The sequence below is a fragment of the Gorilla gorilla genome, chromosome 5, assembly GCF_029281585.2.
Source record: "Gorilla gorilla gorilla isolate KB3781 chromosome 5, NHGRI_mGorGor1-v2.1_pri, whole genome shotgun sequence".
NCBI lineage: Eukaryota > Metazoa > Chordata > Mammalia > Primates > Hominidae > Gorilla > Gorilla gorilla.
The window spans coordinates 114,149,006-114,167,899 of NC_073229.2; the positions used below are offsets into that span (position 1 = coordinate 114,149,006).

The 18,894-nt window shown below is 41.9% G+C and overlaps 1 protein-coding gene across 3 annotated transcripts in view; it reads right to left on the minus strand.

Annotated features, from left to right (window-relative positions):
• BACH2 (BTB domain and CNC homolog 2) overlaps positions 1 to 18,894 on the minus strand; it is a 371,806-nt gene that overhangs the window by 59,988 nt on the left and 292,924 nt on the right. The gene's annotated exons all lie outside the window — the stretch shown is intronic.

An 18,894-nucleotide genomic window follows, 5' to 3' on the forward strand; every position in this document is an offset into this window, starting at 1 on the left:
TTTCAGGACTCAATCATTTCTGATGCTGGAAAGAAGCTTGAGAAACCAAAGTACAGCTGTGGGAAGACAGTGTGGGGCTGGAGGGATGCGGGTGTGGGCTGCTGCCCACGTGCTCCCTGGCCCTGTTACAGCCGGACTTGTAAGGCTTCCTTAAGCCTTGCATCTGAGAAAGGCAGAGACCAGAGAATGGAAAGACAAAGCTGGGGAGACTGATAGTGGCGGCGGCGAACTGAACTCAGCCCCCTGCCTGTGGAGGGGATGGGCTGTTAGTGCCTGGGCCATGGATGGGGGAGCTCTGTAAGGATGGCTTTTTTCGGTGTGTGTGTTAAAGTCTCAGTTTTTTTTTTTTCCTGTGGGGTTTACAAGCTCATTCCATTGTCCAGAATCCTTGTGGGCATATTTCTTCTAGGGACGCTGGCCCTGGATCGCTGGCCTTGCCTGAAAGAGGCTGCCTCCTACTGAGTTTTTGTTCAACTTGCTTTCTCTGTAATAGAGATTTGCAGCACTGTGGGCTTCAGGGATTCAAAGTTTTTGTTTTTTCCCTAATATCCTGCTTCCATTTCTGGTTTTTAATAATATCCCAATCTTTTCAGCCATTCTCCCAAGAATTGTAGTGAATGATTTTTTTAAAGTTTTCTTTTAATTTTTATAATGAATACACATAATGGAGCATTCTTTTCTCTGACATTTTCCCTGTCACTAAATTTGAATGTTTAGGTGGCACTTAAAAAACCTTTCCACCCGCTCTCTGAATGTTCTGATGCTCTTGGTGAGTAAAACAAAGTCTTTCAACACCACCTCCATCTGAATTGTATACTTGATCTTTCTGAGCTTGGCAAACAAACCATCACCCACTCAGAACCTAGACAGGAAAGTGGCAGATGATTCAAGCTTCGTTAGGAACAAGTCATGCCAAAATAACTTCATTTCTGGTTTTGATGGGATTACTGCTCAGAGAATGCAGCAGAAATAGCATCCCAGGATTTCAGTGAGTCAGCTGACATCTTTAGGTCACTCTTTGAATGATACGAAAAAATGAGGTCTGGAGATAGTAAAATTGAGCAATGAGTAGCTGCTTGATGGATCAATGTTAACTGCAACTCAAAGAGAAGTGTCTGGTGATGTGACCCAGCCTTCCGTCGCCTACTCTGTCACACTTAACTTGTCTCTCTGTCTTAGAAAAGATGTGACTGGCAACTGGTGAGCTACTCCAGGAGATAGAATCAGGATCCCAAATGATGACCCAGGCTGATATTATGTGTTAAATGCAGAAAGATTTAACAAAAATAGATGTCAAATCCTGTACCAGGATTAAAAAAATCAACTTTGTAAGAAGAGGATGGGAGAGTCCTGGCTTAAGGAGTTGGGTCAGTATGGTGACACAGGTGACAGGAAACTTACCCTGATGATCCTGAACTACACTGAAAGATGTGTGATGCAGACAGCGAGTCACGCCTCTGCTCTGCTCTTTACCACTCAAAACAGATTGAGGCTGTCGAACTCAGTCCTGGCTGTGTGTGAGGGATCACACTGATCACTGAGTCCATGCCCCAGGTGGCATGTGGAATGGCAGAAGTACATTAAACACTGAGAAAGGCAGACTCACGGGCACCCTATAAGAGTTGCCTTTAGAGAGCTAACAGGCTACCATGTAAAGATGAGATTAGATTTGTTCTCTTTCATGCCAGAGGGTGTAAACGGGATCATGAATGAGATTTTAAGGAAGATAGATTTCTGCCATAAATAAGGAAGAACTTGCTAGTAGTCACGGTTGTATAAAATGGAGGAAGGAGCTCTCTTCAGTGGTGGTGAGCTCCCCATTGTTGCATGTGTTCAAGCAGAGGCTGAAGAGGTACCTATGCCATTATTATAAAAAAAAATTCCAAATTGGATGGGGCCTGGACTCTAACATGCCTTATTTTTTAACCTCCAATCCTTGACGCTTCTCCCCTTATAGCACAACAGCCCAACAGGTGTTATGGTTCTTAGTATTCCCTCAGCATAAAGTTGACCAGGAAGAAAGACAAGGTTGATAGTATTTTCATTTACTCTGGATACCACTAGCAAAATAAAGAGAGCTCTCTTGAACTTCTCCAAGTCTCCTATAAGTCTATGAATGACACCTACTTCGATCTACTTCAGTTTGAAATGCTGGCCTAGTCCAACCAGTTTGCTGAGATCATGAACAATTTGCAGGAAACACAGGGAGCATTGATAGGATGAAATAGAAGGCAGTATTTTAAAAAAATCAAGTCAATAATTTCTTATGTAAGTTTTCAAAGACCATCATTCCTATTCAACACAAATCCATCCGTACTGTTGCAGAAGCTTGACATTAAATAAATGTTGACCACAGCAGTCTGATTTTCATCACATTTATACAGCATTTTTCCAGGCATGAGTTTCCCTCACTGAAAAATAAGCCTTTTCTACTTAGGCCTATCAGGTGAGCAAGGGTAGTCAGTCATACAGACCCACAGTTTTGTTTGAATGGACAGCAGCCTGCCCCATCTTGTATTTTCTTGGGCTTGACATAATAACTGAGCCATCAAAAAAGTTATAAATATTGTACACACCCTGCTATTCTATACACCCTAAAATGGCAGGAGAAAATAGCTCAAAGCCTTTCCTCCTTAATAGCTCCTTAGACAGGTTTTAGGACAGAACCGGGTAATCTCAGAATTTTTGCTAACAAATGGAAAAGAAACCAGAAGATCTGACTACAAGTAGAAGAGTTGGAGGATGCAAGTCAATGAAATAAGGAGAGGAGGGTGAAGAACATATTCTAAAAGATGGCTGCAAGTACTGGCATTTACTCATGGTTGATATCTAATACATATCTATTATTTATCAAGACTGGGCAAAAATTAGGAAAGAAAATCGTTTCTTATGAGCAACTGGAGGCAAAGGCAAAAAAGAAGTTCATGCAATGATGGGACTGCCTAACTCCTGGAGGTCCCCTGTCTAGAGCTCCTGTTTAGCCATCTGTTTTCTGTGACAATGGTTAGCACCTGACTCTGGGTTAAAATTTTTTGGGTAGCTCCCTCAGGTCTGCAACCTTGATTTAATTACCGAATCTAGGTCGAACTCTAGACACAAATTTGAGGTGAACGATCGAACCAAGGTGTCATGCTGTGCATTGAGCAGTGGAAGGACCTTCTCTTGACCTCTCATGGCCCCTGATCACAGATGGCTGTGCTGGCACAGAGCATGTCCCTCCAGTTCTCCAAGATGGAGCAAGGAAGAAGGCCCTGTATGCTAAGACAATCATACTCTTTTCAGAAATATTTCATGTGACCTAGAAATGTACACAGTTTGGTAGTGTTAAATATATTCACACTATTGTAAAACAAATCTCCAGAACCTTTTCATCTTGGAAATCTGAAAATCTATACCCATTAAACAACAACTCTCCTTTTCCACCTCCTCACACCCCCGGTAACCACCACTTGACTTTCTGTTTCTATGAATTTGAGTACTTTAGGTATGTCACATAAATGGAATCATTTAGTAACTTTTTTGTGCGGTGGGCTTATTTCATCAATATAGCTTTGAAAATAAACCCAGGGAGGTGGGAAGGGAGGGCATACAGAGCGAGAGAGGGCAAATCCACCTCCCTTCTGCTTAGGTGGTGGCCAGAAAGGGAGTCCCCTGGGATATCCTCCGGGGGTGGAGCATGTTGGCAGCATGCATTATAGTTGCAGGAGAAGGTCCTCCTGGCAGGTGGGCTCAAGGCTCATCACCTCCATCAAGAAGCATCTACTAAGGGCCCAAGTTGTCCCCATGTCAAGTACATTCTCTGAAGTCCACAGAACCTCAGCAATTCTTGAAGAATTCTCATGAAATGCTCTCAGCATCTTCCTGGGGGAGGAGGAATCTGAATAAATAAGGCTGCATTATTTTAAGAGCAGTCTCTGTAGGAATCTTGGAGGGAGAGCAGAAGAGGCAATGGAATGCGAATGAATAGTCTCAAAGCTGCCAGAGCCTGCTCTTGAGGAACGAAATATGCTTAGAATGTGTGTCCCTCATGGACTCATGCGTGGGGCATAGAAGGAAGAGAAATTTGGCTTCAAAACTGAAAGGCAGTCTGTGAAATTTAGTCACATGTCAGAGGGATCACTGGCAAAAAATGTCTGGGAACCACTGTTACACTCCAGCTCAACCTTGCGGGGCCACTCCCACAACGCCACCTCATATGTCACTGTGAATAGGGCCACATCTTCAACACATATTCTCCCTTTCCCACCAAAACTTCCATCCAGCACCAAGAACAAGGGAGGCCTCCTACAGCAGCTCTATGTGGGGAGCTAGACCCTTAGAGACAGGAGTCGGTGCAAACTGGGAGTTAACATTTTCATTGGAGCTGATTGAGCTCAACTTACCAATAGGTTAATTTGTAAATGAAAAAATTCTATTGAAAGAGTTTTTGTAAGGCAAACTCCTAATTATCCTTGCACAAGTCTGCTGTGAAATTCTCAACAGAACTTTAAGCTTTTGCCTTTTTCATCCGCTAGACTCTTTCTTCATGGCTGCTGGTCACCTACTCGTCTTGCCATCCACCTACCCAACCCTGTGTCTCTTCTCCCAGACACTTTTCTGCTTCTTCAGGCCAAAATCCATAGTCATACTGCCTTTTTTTTTTTTCTTTATTTCACATCCCATTTCTAATCAGTTTGCAAGAAAAACTAAAATCGCGAAGGCAACCCATCTACCTTGGCTGGTCTCTCTCCTCCCAATAACCACCCCCACCGACCCCTCCAACCTCTGGTCCATGTTCGTATGTCACCTTCTCACTGAGCCCTGTCCTAACTACTGTATTCAAAATTCCAACTCCTGTCCTCCCTAACTACTCCCCTCCTCCTAGATTTATTTTCTCTTAAGTTGCTGATCACTAACTTAGGTATTCCTGCTTACTGTTTGTCATCGCTAATTGGGATATAAGCTCTGTGAAAGCTCAGAGTTTTGCCTGTTTTGTATCCCTAGTACCTGCAACAGTGCACACAGTAGATGCTCAATGCAAATCTGTTAAATGAAGGAACAGCTCCTTCTGGTCATTCAGGTCTCAACACAAAGTTCTTCTCCTTAGGGAAGCCTTCCTTGGCCATCCCATCTAATGTTGCACTTCCCTCAATTACTGTCTATCACATCACTCTGCTTTACTTTGCTTCTAGGACTTACAATAATTTAAATTGTCTTGTTTTCTTATTTGCCCTCCACAATACTTGTAGGCCCATAAGAACTCCAACTTACTCTGTCTTATCCATTGCTATAACCCTAGCACTTAAAATGGCTTAACACAGAGCAGGTACTCAGTAAATACTTCTTCAATGAATGGAGAACCTTCATGACAAAACCAATCAAAATCCATTATTTATTTTCCCCAACTTTCCTGATCTTGAAAATTTTAATCCACAGAAAAGGTGGAAGAATCATATATCCACCTACCTTTAGTCTGGATTCAGCTGGGGGTGAATCTGGAATGTTGGGAGGAAACAGACTGTGTTAAATCATTACATTTGCTAAATTTGTGTGCTCTCTTCTCTCAATGTATATCTAATACAGTCCTGTTCACGCAAGCGTGCACGCGCGCACACACATACACACACACACACATGCATATATGTTTTCCCAGAACCATTTGGAAGTAAATTGCAGACACCATGATATTTCACCACTAAATACTTCTGCATATATCTCCTGAGAACGAGAACATTCTACATAATCAAAATACCATTTTTCCACCCAAGAAAAGTAATGTTGATACAATATTATAAATTAATATATAGTCTACATTCAGATTCTCCAAAGTGCTCCAAGGATGTCCTTTATAGATTTTTTTTTTTCAATCTGGGAGCCAATCAAGGATCACTCATTACATTTGGTCTCATTAGTCTCTTTTAATCTAGGGCAATCCTCCCACCATTTTGTCTTTCATGACAGTGATATTTTTGAAAAGTTCAGGCCAGTTGTCTTAAAGAATGTTCCACAGAGGATGTCTAGTCATAGCATTATGTTTAATAGTTAATCTAATTTATTTGTTCTTTAGTTTATTATTTTAATATACGGTGAGTTCATTTTTCTGTTTGTTTTAAATTTTTAGGTCTGCTGATTTTCATCTTTGTTGATTAGATTTTAATTTCTTGACTACTTAAAACATTTAATTGGTTCAAAAGTCAATACTGAACAAAAAGATACAGAGTCTCACTCCTATCCCAAACCTTTCACTCTGTTGCCACCTACTTTCTATAGGTAATCTTTTCCACTAGTTTCCTGTTTATCCTTTCTGTTTCTTTTTACAAAGTATGCAAATGTATGCATGAGTATATATTTATAAATCACACATATATATTTATGTGTTACAATTATATATTATTTTCCCTTCTTTGCACAAAAGGAAGCATACCATATATAGTGTACATATCCCTCTGCAACTTGTTTTTCTGCTTAAAAATATATCTCAGAAATTACTCATATTGGTGCCAGGCGAGGTGGCTCATGCCTATAATCCCAGCACTTTGGGAGGCCAAGGCGGGTAGATCCCCTGAGGTCAGGAGTTTGAGACCAGCCTGACCAGCATGGAAAAACCCCATCTCTATTAAAAGTACAAAATTAGCTGGGCATGGTGGCACACGCCTGTAATCCCAGCTACTTGGGAGGCTGAGGCAGAAGAATATCACCTGAACCCGGGAGGCGGAGGTTGTGGTGAGCTGAGATTGTGCCACTGCACTCCAGCCTGGGCAACAAGAGCAAAACTCTGTCACACAAAAAGAAAAACAAACAAACAAACAAACAAACAGAAAAAACAAAGAAATTACTCCACATCGGTTCACAGAGAACTTTTCTGTTTCTTATGGCTACACAGTACATGATTGATTGTGTGGCTGTATGTGGATAACTTTGTGCACATGTTGTTTTGTATCTGCACGAATCTACTATTTTTTCACAGGTTGCTATAGAGTTTTTTAGTAGGTTGTTATAAAGTTTACTCTTTAACACATATTGAAGCCCTAATCCCCAGTATGATTCTATTTGGAGGCAGGGCCTTTACAAAGGTAATTAAGGTTAAATGAGGTCACAAGGGTGGGGCCCTAATTGGATAGAAGTGATGTCCTTATAAGAAGGAGAGACACCAGAGCACTCTGTCCACACACGCACAGAGGAAAGGCTATGTGAGGACACAAGGAGGTGGCTGTCTGTAAGCCCAAAGAGAGGCCTCAACAGAAACCAACCCTGGTGGCACCTTGATCTTGGACTTCTGGCCTCTAGAACTGTGAGAAAATGAATTTCTGTTGTTTAAGCCACCCAGCCTGTGGTATTTTGCTATGGCAGCCCGAGTGAACTAATAATATACATGTATTAGAAGAGTTAAATGCTGTAGATTCACATGAAAACAAGCTAAGGATTGAGTTAAGAGAAAATCACTTAACTTAATAAAACTTCAACACTTATCTCCCAAGATATCACTTGAGAGGCATACCCCTTAAAAGGTAATTTAGGGAGCAACTCTATATGTATCCTCAGTCTGATAAACTGTGATTTAAAAAAAGTGATAAAAAAGTGAAAAAAAGATAAAAGATATTTCTGGAGGCTCCTGAGAAGGAAGTAAGGAAAACCCTGGCAATCCATGGACCACCGAGTAGTTTGCGTGAAGTCATTTTAAACATTAGCGTGAGCCTTACAGGTGCAGATCCATTATAGCATCACCTTCTATTCTGACTCACTCTTCTGAAATCTCAGTCACACACCTATTAGTTGTCTTCTTCTACATCTTGGGCATGATGAAGGGAAACCACCTCATTACCACAGGGTCCACAGTAAATGGTTCCCAGACTCCAATTCAAGTGACATGTGGATAGGGAGGAAGGTGGCATGAACTCCAAGGACACCAGGGCCCAGGACTTCCAGGATTTAGGGTGACTTTATGTCTTTTTTTTTTGAATTTTTTTTTCTATATTTCACACTTGAATAAACTGGCTCAGAAGGTAGATGTCTTCTTTTTTATAAAACCCAGTTGAGGATGGAAATGGCCTCTTTTACTATTAGTTTTTAAAATGTCATCATTCATCTGATTAATATGAAAACATGCCCTTATTACTGAACATTCTGATATATCCTTGAAGCAGCAGCTACTTGGAGATATTCCATACTCAACCAGAGCCTAAAGTGTACATTATGCTTATTGAGTGACTTACCAAAAAGCACACACTTACAGACATTTATATTTGTTTGAAAATAACCACGAAAGGAGTCTTGTTTTCTTCAACTTCAGTATGTGTATACCAAGGGAATGGGAAAGGAGACACACCTTTCCTCACACTCCCTGCTTCCTTCACAGTCATATAAGATTTGATCAGAAGGTAAGAATTTCCTTGTCTGTCAGATACAGTGTCTGACACAGAGTCAGATAGTTGGAAAAACATATGAGTTATTTCCACTGAAAATGACACTAGTCATTTCCAGAGACGTAACTCCAGAAAACATATAGGAATGCAAAGGCATCTGTAGGTTTCAATGGTTGGGGCAAATTTAAATATGGGAAAAGGTCTTCTAACTTTAAATTAGAAGGAAATGGAAGAAATCTAATTGAGTTCCTTTGTTGCTTTTTGGATTTTCATTTAACCAATGAGACTGTGAGTGAAAGCCCATTCAGCCAAAGTTTAGGACTTTGGTTCTTAGAAGAATGAAGAGCCCCGAGTTGGATGGAAAGGACCAGGAAGCATTGGTCCCCTTAGGTCCCACTGGTGGCTTTAGGGAGAAATCCCATGGGGCATGCAGAACCTTTGAAATCACAAGCAAAGCCATACTACAGAGTTTCGTTTTTCCAGTACTATGCCCCATCCTCTTCCTGATCTTCCTTCCCTTTCATCCACCTACCCATTCAAATAACCCTTTCTTCATTATAGAAATGTAATAATGTACACTGTAAGAAATTAGAAAATGCACACAAAGAAAAAGAACTCCATTACATTTCTACCATTCACAGGTCACCCTGTTGATATTTTTACTTTGCACACGTTCTCATGGCTCTTCGTATGTACACACCACTTGCACTCACATTTGTATTTTTAACCACAGTGAGATCATACTGGGCATATCGCTCCTCCAACCACTTTTTCTGATCATCACCTTTCATCAACTACTTGGGTCATATTTGAGTTTCTCCAATTTCCCCCACTCCAAAGTCCTTTATAACCGGTTTGTGTAAACCAGTAACCACTCCAGGACCATGAACTACATCTGGTTTTTAAAGCTCTTAAATCTTGTTTAACTTAGCGCAGTCCATTTTTATGTCACTGACTTATTGAAGAAATCAGGCCTGCAAGAAGTTGTCCTGTAGAATTACCCTCACCCTCCCACCCCACCACCATCCCCCGACCCCAGATTTGTCCCTTTGCTTCCTCATGGTGTTGGTAAGCTTGTTCCTCTAATCCTTTATTTTCCTCTCACTGGAAGTTATATCTCAAAGCTTTATAAGGTCAAATTATACCGACTACGCCAGTGGGGATGTGTGACAAAGAGACATCATGGCTGTCAGCCAAGGGTATTGTATTTCATGAATATTTGGATTAGAAGATACCTAACACCTGGCTGACACTCCAGGCTCAGATTGACCCCTGCCTGGGTTACTGTGAAGACAGTCTGATCCTTTAATGCACAGTTCTGACTTATCGCTTGTGACAAGAAAATAGTGTGTGTGATGTTACTTTGTTTCCGCATGTGTTGTTTTGGTATAATAATAGTGTCCATCAAACATTCACCTTAATGGCTTTGACCCCGAGTGATCACCTGTACCTGAATTTGTTCATGGCATTTAAAAAAATACGTGGCACTAGATTACAAATAGCTTTGAGAACAAGTGCTTTGTCCTTTAGAAATTTAGCATCCCCTTGCAGGATCTTGCACTCAGCTATGCTAAGTAAGAGTTGATGCTCGCGATATCACTTGGGAGGCATACCCCTTAAAAGGTAATTTAGGGAGCAACTCTATATGTATTCCTCAGTCTGATAAACTGTTGGGGCTTAAATATGTTCCAAATAAATGAAGATAAATTGAACACCAGCAATTCGGAGTAAACCTTGTTCTTAGTGGAGGAACCAGCCATGGAGCCTAAATGTTGGAGCTCAGTCTCAGCCCCTGCCCCTTTTTTTTCCTGTTTCTCAAAGGGGTCAGCGATTTCTAGTGTTTCCAGTCATTGCCTATGCTGGTGTTCCTCCTATCTGTCTATACCTTTGGCTCTGTGATCTCAGTGCCTTAGGCACAAGTAAAGCACTACGGATACATATCAAGGCCATCTTGATGGCCTCTTTCACCACCCATGTGCTCCCTACCCAATTTCTTGGTATCTCTGAAAGGCCCCCTCATTCTCCCAGTTCTTCACCCAGGTGTAGACCTTCCTCACCTACGCTAGGCTCAGGGTGTGTCTCCTGACTGCGCTGTCTGTGGTGGGTTGCTGTTGCCATCCAACATGCGTTCCATTGCTAGACAGATATTCCTTAAACTGTTTTTTATTATGTCACTTCTTGGTTCACAATGTTTCATGAATTCCTATTGCTTACCTGGTCAAGTCTAAATTCTTTTGTCTAAATTTTATTCTTCCATAGTAAGGCCCCATGTAGTGAGACCATATTTTGACTTATTTCCCCAAATCTCTCATTTGTGCTGATAAAAGCTGCCTCCTCAAAGTCCTGCGAGTGCCTCTTTTTGGGTCTTTGCCACACCAGTGTCCTCTCCTGAAGGGTCTCTCCCCACTTGCTCCCTAGTGAAGTCCTGTCCATCCTGTGGGTGTTGATTTTAGGTGAGATAAACTTCATGAAAGAGATGGAAGAAAAATCCTGTCCTTCCCTCCACCTGAACCTCTGCAGCACAAACAACTGCCAGTACCCTGCCATCTACAACGAATACTCTTGAATCACTCACCTTTGATTTCTATGTTTTTCTTTTGATTCTTCAACTGTATTGTGGGTTCTTTGAAGGAGGTAATCTTGCTTTACATTTCTAAGTGAATCCCCCAAAGAAATGACCTCTGGGGTCTTGTGGTCCATTCCTCTGCTTCTGTGAAGTATTGTACTTAAGGATTTTGTCTTATTAAGCATCTGGTTTAAGCACATGCACACGGGCACACACACACATGCATGCTCCTCTGAATGTAATTCTGTATTTTTTGGTGCCTCTCTCCCATGTCTAGCATCTTATACTGTTATAAAATCCTCCTTTAATATAGCTGAAATCCCTCCTGTATAGTTGGGATGCTATTTCTTCTTGTCAGTGAATGAGACATCTGGTCAACATCTACTAAAGCAGCCTTAAATAGGAGGAATAGAAAGACTTTGTTAAACAGAACTTTGAAAGGTTACTGCACTTCTCTACACGAACACCTTGTAAATTGAATGCATTTAACTCATCCAAAAAAATCTCCAGTTACGAAAACTGTGCTTCAATTATCTTCCCTTAGTATCTTCAGTTATCTTCCCTGATTTCCCAAACTATGAAGTTCTTACCCTGAATCTGGGTGTTCCACATTTTTAATCTTTCCACCTTCCTATTTGTAGGGTACAATTCAATTCCTGGGCTACTACAGATCCACTTGGCAGATATAAGAAACACAAAGAATACTCCCACATAGACTAAGGCATTCAGTGGGAAACAAACAGTGCACACATCAGAACGCCTCTCATGGTAGTAGAGTGTTCATCTTTATAGAGCAAGACGCTTGAGGGTCCTGTCTGTTAACAGCCATTCTCCTGGCCTTTTTAGTAACTTCCTGTTTTCCTTACACTTCTCTTTTCTTAACTATCATACAAAACAAGAACAACAGATAAGCAGGGAGGCATCAGAAGGGTTTCTCTGGACAGATCTTCAAAGTGACCCATATAAACCTTCCATTTGACTGGTGCCACTCAACCTGGCTTGATAAACCCAAGGGTGTGGCCACTGCTCATAGACTGCCCTGCCCTGCCCTACCCAGTTCTGGTTGTTAATGCCACCTCCAGGAATGATGTCATCTATGTAACACTTCTGGGAAGAATAAGCTGTCATTTGGTTTTGCATATAAAGAATACAAAAATTAAAGAAATCAATAGAAAATGATGGCTTAAAAATAATCAGGAAAAAACGAGTAACAATGACATTTAATAACTGTCCTTTATAAAACAAAAGATAAAATGAAATAGATATTTCTTCAACAAGCTGGAGGCCTGTAATTGTGACCTTCTGTATCCTTCCTTTGGTTTTCTTCTAAGCCCAGGAATCTTTCATTGGCTAAATTCCAGCATTTTTTTTTTCCTCCCTTGGCCAACTTTTGGCCTTGTTTGGGAACAGCTGCCAGTATTTCTCTTTGCTGCCAGTCAGTCAAAAATGTGCTCACGTTGGAGGCCTGGCTCCATCCCACCCAGGGTGTGGAATGCATTAACTTTTTCACAAACAGCCTTCGCCAGGCTGCACACGAAAGTCCATCTCAGCAAAGCTCACCGCATTACTAGCTGGCTTGGAGGTGGTGCCAATGTCAGTTACAGAGACTGTCAACATATTTTAGGAGTCTATGGCAAAGTGATGAATTTTACTATGTGTACCAAGTTAATGGCAAAAAAGAACACTTCCGAGATCCTAGGAAACCAAAAGTGCTATTATTTAATTGCTTCTCCAATCCTCAAAGCAAAACAAGCCAATTCTTTTCCAGCCTGCAATTTGGTTCAGAACCCAAACAAACAAGAAAATAAAGGTATTAACTGATTAGTGCCCACAATTTTATTCTATTTTCTTTGTGCTTTTAAGAACAGCTTTCTTTCTTTTTTCCCTTTTTTTTTTTAACCGACCACCATGCATCACTCCAATGCCTGGGTATGATCCATTTTATTAAAAAATTCCTGAATCAATTTCCTGGCTTACAGCTTATCCAACCAAGATTCCAGGTGTTCTCACCATAAGAAGGGCCTCTTTCAAAAGCTGTCTGCTTTTATAACTGCACACCCACCAGAAATGTCATGAACACCCCAACAATGGAGTTGAAACCTGAAGACGTTTGGTGACATTCCAAATTTTTGAATGGAATGCGAATCCATTAAGATTATTAGGTAACTTTATTGATATCCTCACATTTGTGCCAAATGTTAAAGCTGCCAAAGAAAAGACAGAACAAAAACTGACTCTTGGATTCTAACTCTGAGTCTTTTGGTGTGGAAACTGTGTTTTCTTGTAACTCACTTAAAAAACACACCGTGCTTTCACTGTTTAACTGCAATCTCAGTTTTCAGGAAGCAAGAGAAATGAGATACATAATCAATGTTTGCCTTCTATTCAGCTTTCAGCCTAAATGATCCTGCACTTGTATTGGCAAATGAGGACAGGTATTAACAGCGAACAGGAAACCTATTCTAAGAAGGACTGGCTCAAGTGAAGCACCACTGCATCGTGAGTGACTCAACCATCTACTCAAAGAGTGATTACTCTGCAAGGATGAAGCCATGCTAATTGGACAATGGCTTGCTGCCAGTTCGTGCTGGCGTGACCTACAATACCCTTGGCTGACAGCCATGATGTCTCTTTGTCACACCATTTTTTTTTTTTCCAAGGGTGTAGGGTGTAATCTGGATGGGAAGTAGAAATAATTTTGAAAAACTCTCACAAGTGCTATTTAAATTCTTATCATAAATTAAAAAGTTTAATTAAGTACCTTGGTAAAGGCCCGGGTTCTATGATTAACTACGACAAAATAATAGTTATGATGACTGATCAAGTGAGGAACTTTATAGCTCTGAACTTTGTCTTTAAAGCTATTATTAATTTTAACTGAAATAGCTAAGAGACTCCATAATGGGAGAAAGAAAGAAACATAAAGGATATTTTGTTCATATACAGAGGAGTTTAAAAATGAATAGATACACTGGTAACTATTTTAAAAAAATTGATGCAAACAAGTTTACTTTCAGAGGCTTTGTCATAAATCTATTTCAAAATGTTGATTATTGTGGTCATCCTACATCAGATAGGGATAAATAGACATAGTGAAAAGAAATCTTAAAAACGGCTTTGAAATCAGGTCACTTAAAATGATTTTTAGATATGTCTTAGGTTTTTGTCTACTCAACTCCTACTACTATGCCAAAAGAGGAACACATTTCTGCATAAGTTTCTTTAAATAGGCTTACTGGCCTCAGGATTTAAAAAATGTAAGAGGTTTGGAAACAGCTTATGTGTCTCAGTTTTAAAATTAGCTATTGCTGTGGCTATTTTCACACTAGATTTCCCTCCCTCTGTATCAGCGCCACAGCCTCCAGGGCTGGAGTCACAATAGTATTAGCTCCCCTTTCTGTGGCGCTGCCTTACTGCAACTCCATCCGAGACTGAGGACCACATTTCAGGGCTAGCAGTCACCTCTGCGTTACTATAAATAAGTTCTGCCTTTAGGCATTTCAAAATTATCAGCATGATTCTAGGACTTGAAAACTTCTCATTTGCCAGCAAGTAGTTACCTGAAATATTTTGACTTCTTATTTATTTGCTTTTTTTTCATCTGCTGCCAAGTCTTACTAACGCAACTTGGAAAATTGCACCACAGCTTTTAATGAGGATTCTGAGGTAACAGCCATTTCATCAGAGAAGACTGTTCTTTCCTTTTAGGGGAATAATAACACCTACTGTTTCTATAGCACCATCCTTCCAAGAAGTTTAACACATCACATTTCATTTATCTGAACAGCGGCCCTGCAAGTCAAACTGGTAACTAGCATTGTTACTCCTTGTACACTCATATTGAAATTGAGGTCATTAAATGTGAACTAATTTTCTCAAAATCTTAACACCTTCTGACATGGTTAAAGAGCCATGATCCGCCTATGTTCTAGGTGATCAGATAGCCCAGAAGTCTCTTTCTGCTCTTTAGCTGTCATCTCCTGTGAATGCCTGTAAGGAAGGCCCTTTCTGAAAAGTCAGGGAAAGTCATAAAAGTGGGAGAGCTGAGCTTGTGCCTCTTCTGGAGTCCTGTGGTTCTCTCCCTTCCTGGCCAGTTTGCCTCCCATCTTTATGGCTTTTCCCTACCTCTCAATCCAAACATCCCTCCACTCTTCCTGACCAACAGGATTTTTTCTCTCTTCCTCCAACAGGAAGCTAGCCAAGTTCAAGGACTGTAAACCTGTGTGACATAGGCTAGGATCTCAGAGATCATCTAGCCCCAATCCATCATTTTCAGATTAGGATGTGACTTACTGAGTCTGGCCATTTGGTTAGTAGATCCCATCCTCTGTTGCATACTGAAGGCAACTGAACTTCTGTCTCCTGTATCATCAAGTTTTCTCTCTCTTTTGGAACTTTCCCTTCAGCCCAGGTATTAGGACAGGTTAGGCTTTGCTGTGCTAACAAATAAAACACCACATCTTGAGAGATTGTTTGGAGCTTCTAGCAGGCAGCACGGCTATGTATATACTTGTGAATGAAGAACGGTCCTCCTCTATCAGGGAAGGTCGTCCTCTTCAACCAAGCCTGCAGCTTCAGGAGGGACACACGTGGAGCAGTGAGGGAGGGAAACGACACCCACTGAGCCAGCCAGATCAGCCCAATCAACCTGGCGATGTTGGGGTGACAGATGTTGCAGCCAGATTGCCTTCACATCCAGAAACACCAAATCTTAAGTGCTTAATTAACTTAAAAATTTATTTCTCATCATGTCAGAGTCTGATTTGAGTCAGATGGCTTTTGCTGGCTCTCTTCCAACAGTGACTCAGGGACCTAGGCTACAGCTTCATCACTCTAGAGTCCTTTGACACCAGCTAAATGGATGAGACAAAGCATAAAGAGCTTATACCTACTTTTGACTGCCTTGGAGCACAGTCCTCACCTCACATTTCATCAGCTAGATCTAGTCATATGGCCTACCTGATTACAAATTTAGTCTTCCTGTGTGTCTAGGAAAGAGGAAAACTGGGTGTGGGTGAGCAATGGTAATCTTCACCACAGAGTACAAACATGTTGGGATTTCTTCCTACTTAAAATGAAAAACCAAATGAAACCTCTTTTGACACCGTTTCCCTCCAGCTACTGATCTACTTCTCTGTTCCCTTTCACTCAAAAAGCCTTATTCTCTCTAGAACACAATCAAATTGGTTTTTGTTTCTACTGCTCCCCTAAAAGTGCTCAACGAAATCACAAATGGCCTCCAAATTGCCGGATGGTCAGTTTTTGGCCTTCATCTTAGCTGACAGTCAGCATCATTTGACCTAGTTGATGGCTCTCTCCTCCTCGAAATGCTTTCTTCACCTGGCTTACCACGCACTATGCTTTGTTGCTTTTCCTCCCACCTCAGGCTTGCTCCTTCTTGGTCTACCTTGCTGGCTCCTCTTCATCTCCCTGACCTGTTAATTCGAGAAAGCTCCAAGGCTCAATCCTGGGACTTCTTTTCCCTTCTATCTCCACTCACTTCCTTGGTGATCGTATGTAGTCCTGTTGCTTTCAGTATTCCCAATATTCTGGTATTACAATTTTTATCTCTAGGACAGACTTCTCCCATGAGTTCTGGCCATGTAAGTCCAACTGCATACTAGACATCTTTACTTAGATGTGAACAGGCATCTCAAACTTAATATATACAAAATAGAAGGCCGGGCGTGGTGGCTCACGCCTTAATCCCAGCACTTTGGGAGGCTGAAGCAAGTGGATCACTTGAGGTCAGGAGTTCGAGACCAGCCTGGCCAGCATGGCAAAATCCCGTCTCTACTGAAAATACAAAAATTAGCCAGGCGTGGTGGTGCACACCTGTAATCCCAGCTACTTGGGAGGCTGAGGCAAGAGAATTGCTTGAACCTGGGAGGTGGAGGTGGCAGTGAGCTGAGATTGTGTCACTGGACTCCAGCCTGAGTGACACAGTGAGACTCTGTCTCAAAAATTAAACAAACAAATAAACAAAATAAAACTCCCAATTCTACCCGAGTCCCCAATCCTACTCCTCTCAGTCTTCACTTCACCCATCTCAGTTAATGCCAACTCCATTCTTCCAACAGCTGAGGCCCTAAGCCTGGATGTTATCTGTGACTCCTCTCTTTCTCTCCCACCTTGTATCCAACATATAAGAAATTCCCATGAGCTCTACCTTCAAAATATCACCAGAATCTGACACCAACCACCATGTCACTGCTATCATCCTGGTGTAGGCCATCAGGTCACACCTGGGTTGCTGTCTTAGCCTCTTGTGTCTTTTCCCTGCTTCTGCCCTGGCCCTCTTTCAATTTATTTTCATGTGGCACTGAAAATGACCTGTGAAACTCTCCAGTGGCCAGCTCGTTCCAAAAAAAGGCCAATCGTTCAGTGAGGTGCACAGTCTGGACCATCACCTCTCTGACTCACCTCTCCCCACCCTGCCTTGGCTCACTCTGCTCCTGGGTGGCAAACACGCCCTGCCCACCACAGCCTCCTTGCGATTGATTCCTCCTGTCTGGCTCACCCTTTCCCTAGACATCAGCACAGCCAGCTCCCTCACCTGCTCCAGGTCTCTCTTCAAAAGTCACCCCCTTGAACAGGCTTTTCTTGAACACTCTTCTTAAAACTGTAATACTTGTACCCTAACTCCCTTCTCTGTTTTATTTTCCTCAATGGCATTTAACAAAGTATATTTAACACTGATTAATTTCCTCTTTTTCCTCCTCCTCCCCACTGGAATGTGAGCTAGGTTCGCCCAGCACCTAGAATGATGCCTCCTGGTTACATAGCAGGGTCTTGACAAATATTTGTTGAATGAATAAATAAATGAGTGAGGAAACAGAAGCCCAGAGAGGAAGACTGGTTTGCTGAAGACCTCACATGCAGTGATACCAAGGCCCAGAGTGTGGTTTTCCCAGCCCCTCAAGGCTGATGATCCTAGTTTAAAAAAATCTGCCCATTACTCTTTTTCAGGTAAAGAGTGGTGGTGTCTTCTTCAGAGTTTTGTTTAGGTGAATGGGGTGAGGCCAAAGGGCAGGCTCTGTGCTCTGGGCTAAGTGAGTGTTTTGCCCTTCTCATCCTGGTCATGCCACTTCCCGAAGACTTCACCCCTGTTTCCCACCAAAACTCCACCTTCCCTTGTCCTCACCCTCAGGCTCAGAATGCTGTTGTCACCCTGTGCTGTGGCGTTAACTACTTTCTGTACTATTACATACTGAAAGGGTTGCCCAGAGATTATCATGACTATCTTATTGCTTCCTTAAGACTGAACCTAAACCATCCCAGAGACATTAACAGCTTTCATATCCTCTAAAAACTTCCAGAAAAGAAGATTCCATAATTTCCTTGTTGGCATCTGTGCTTGGCAGTACTGCTGCAGGAATGTTCTTTATTGCAGCCTGTGGTTAAGACTTAACAACAAATGCCTTTTCTTTAGAATCCTTCTGGGTCAGCTTTCTTTCCTGTATAGCACTGAAAAGTGAGATTTGCCCCAAAATGTTGAGTGAGAGAGAGAAAGCAAAAGATAGTGAGCACAAGCGAGCACAAACCTGAAATCTATTTATACCGAGGAAAACATAAGGTCTACCTGCAGGGGCCATACTCACCCCCAGCCTGTAGCCGTTCCCTGCACGAACCCGTCCCCTTCTCTAGAGGGTACAAGGACACAGGAAGCAAGCCAGAGAAAGGTGGTGAGACCTTGGCAGTAACCTTTTAACAGCCACTTTTCCCCTAGCATTCTGTGAGGGAGCCAAGCAGCCACGTAAGAATAGTGTTGATGTGCAAACCCACTGTGGGCTGAGCATCTTCTGAGGAAGCACATCCCCTCCCTGTCCTCTGAACTTGACATGCCATAAGACTGAACTTCATAGTTGTGATGCTACTTCCATCATGGTTGGCATCCAGCCCGAAATGGCCTCCATGACTATAGCTAAGGAGGTGTCATACTAATGAGGAGTGGAAGAACGGCCCTGCAATGCTTAGCACATCAAC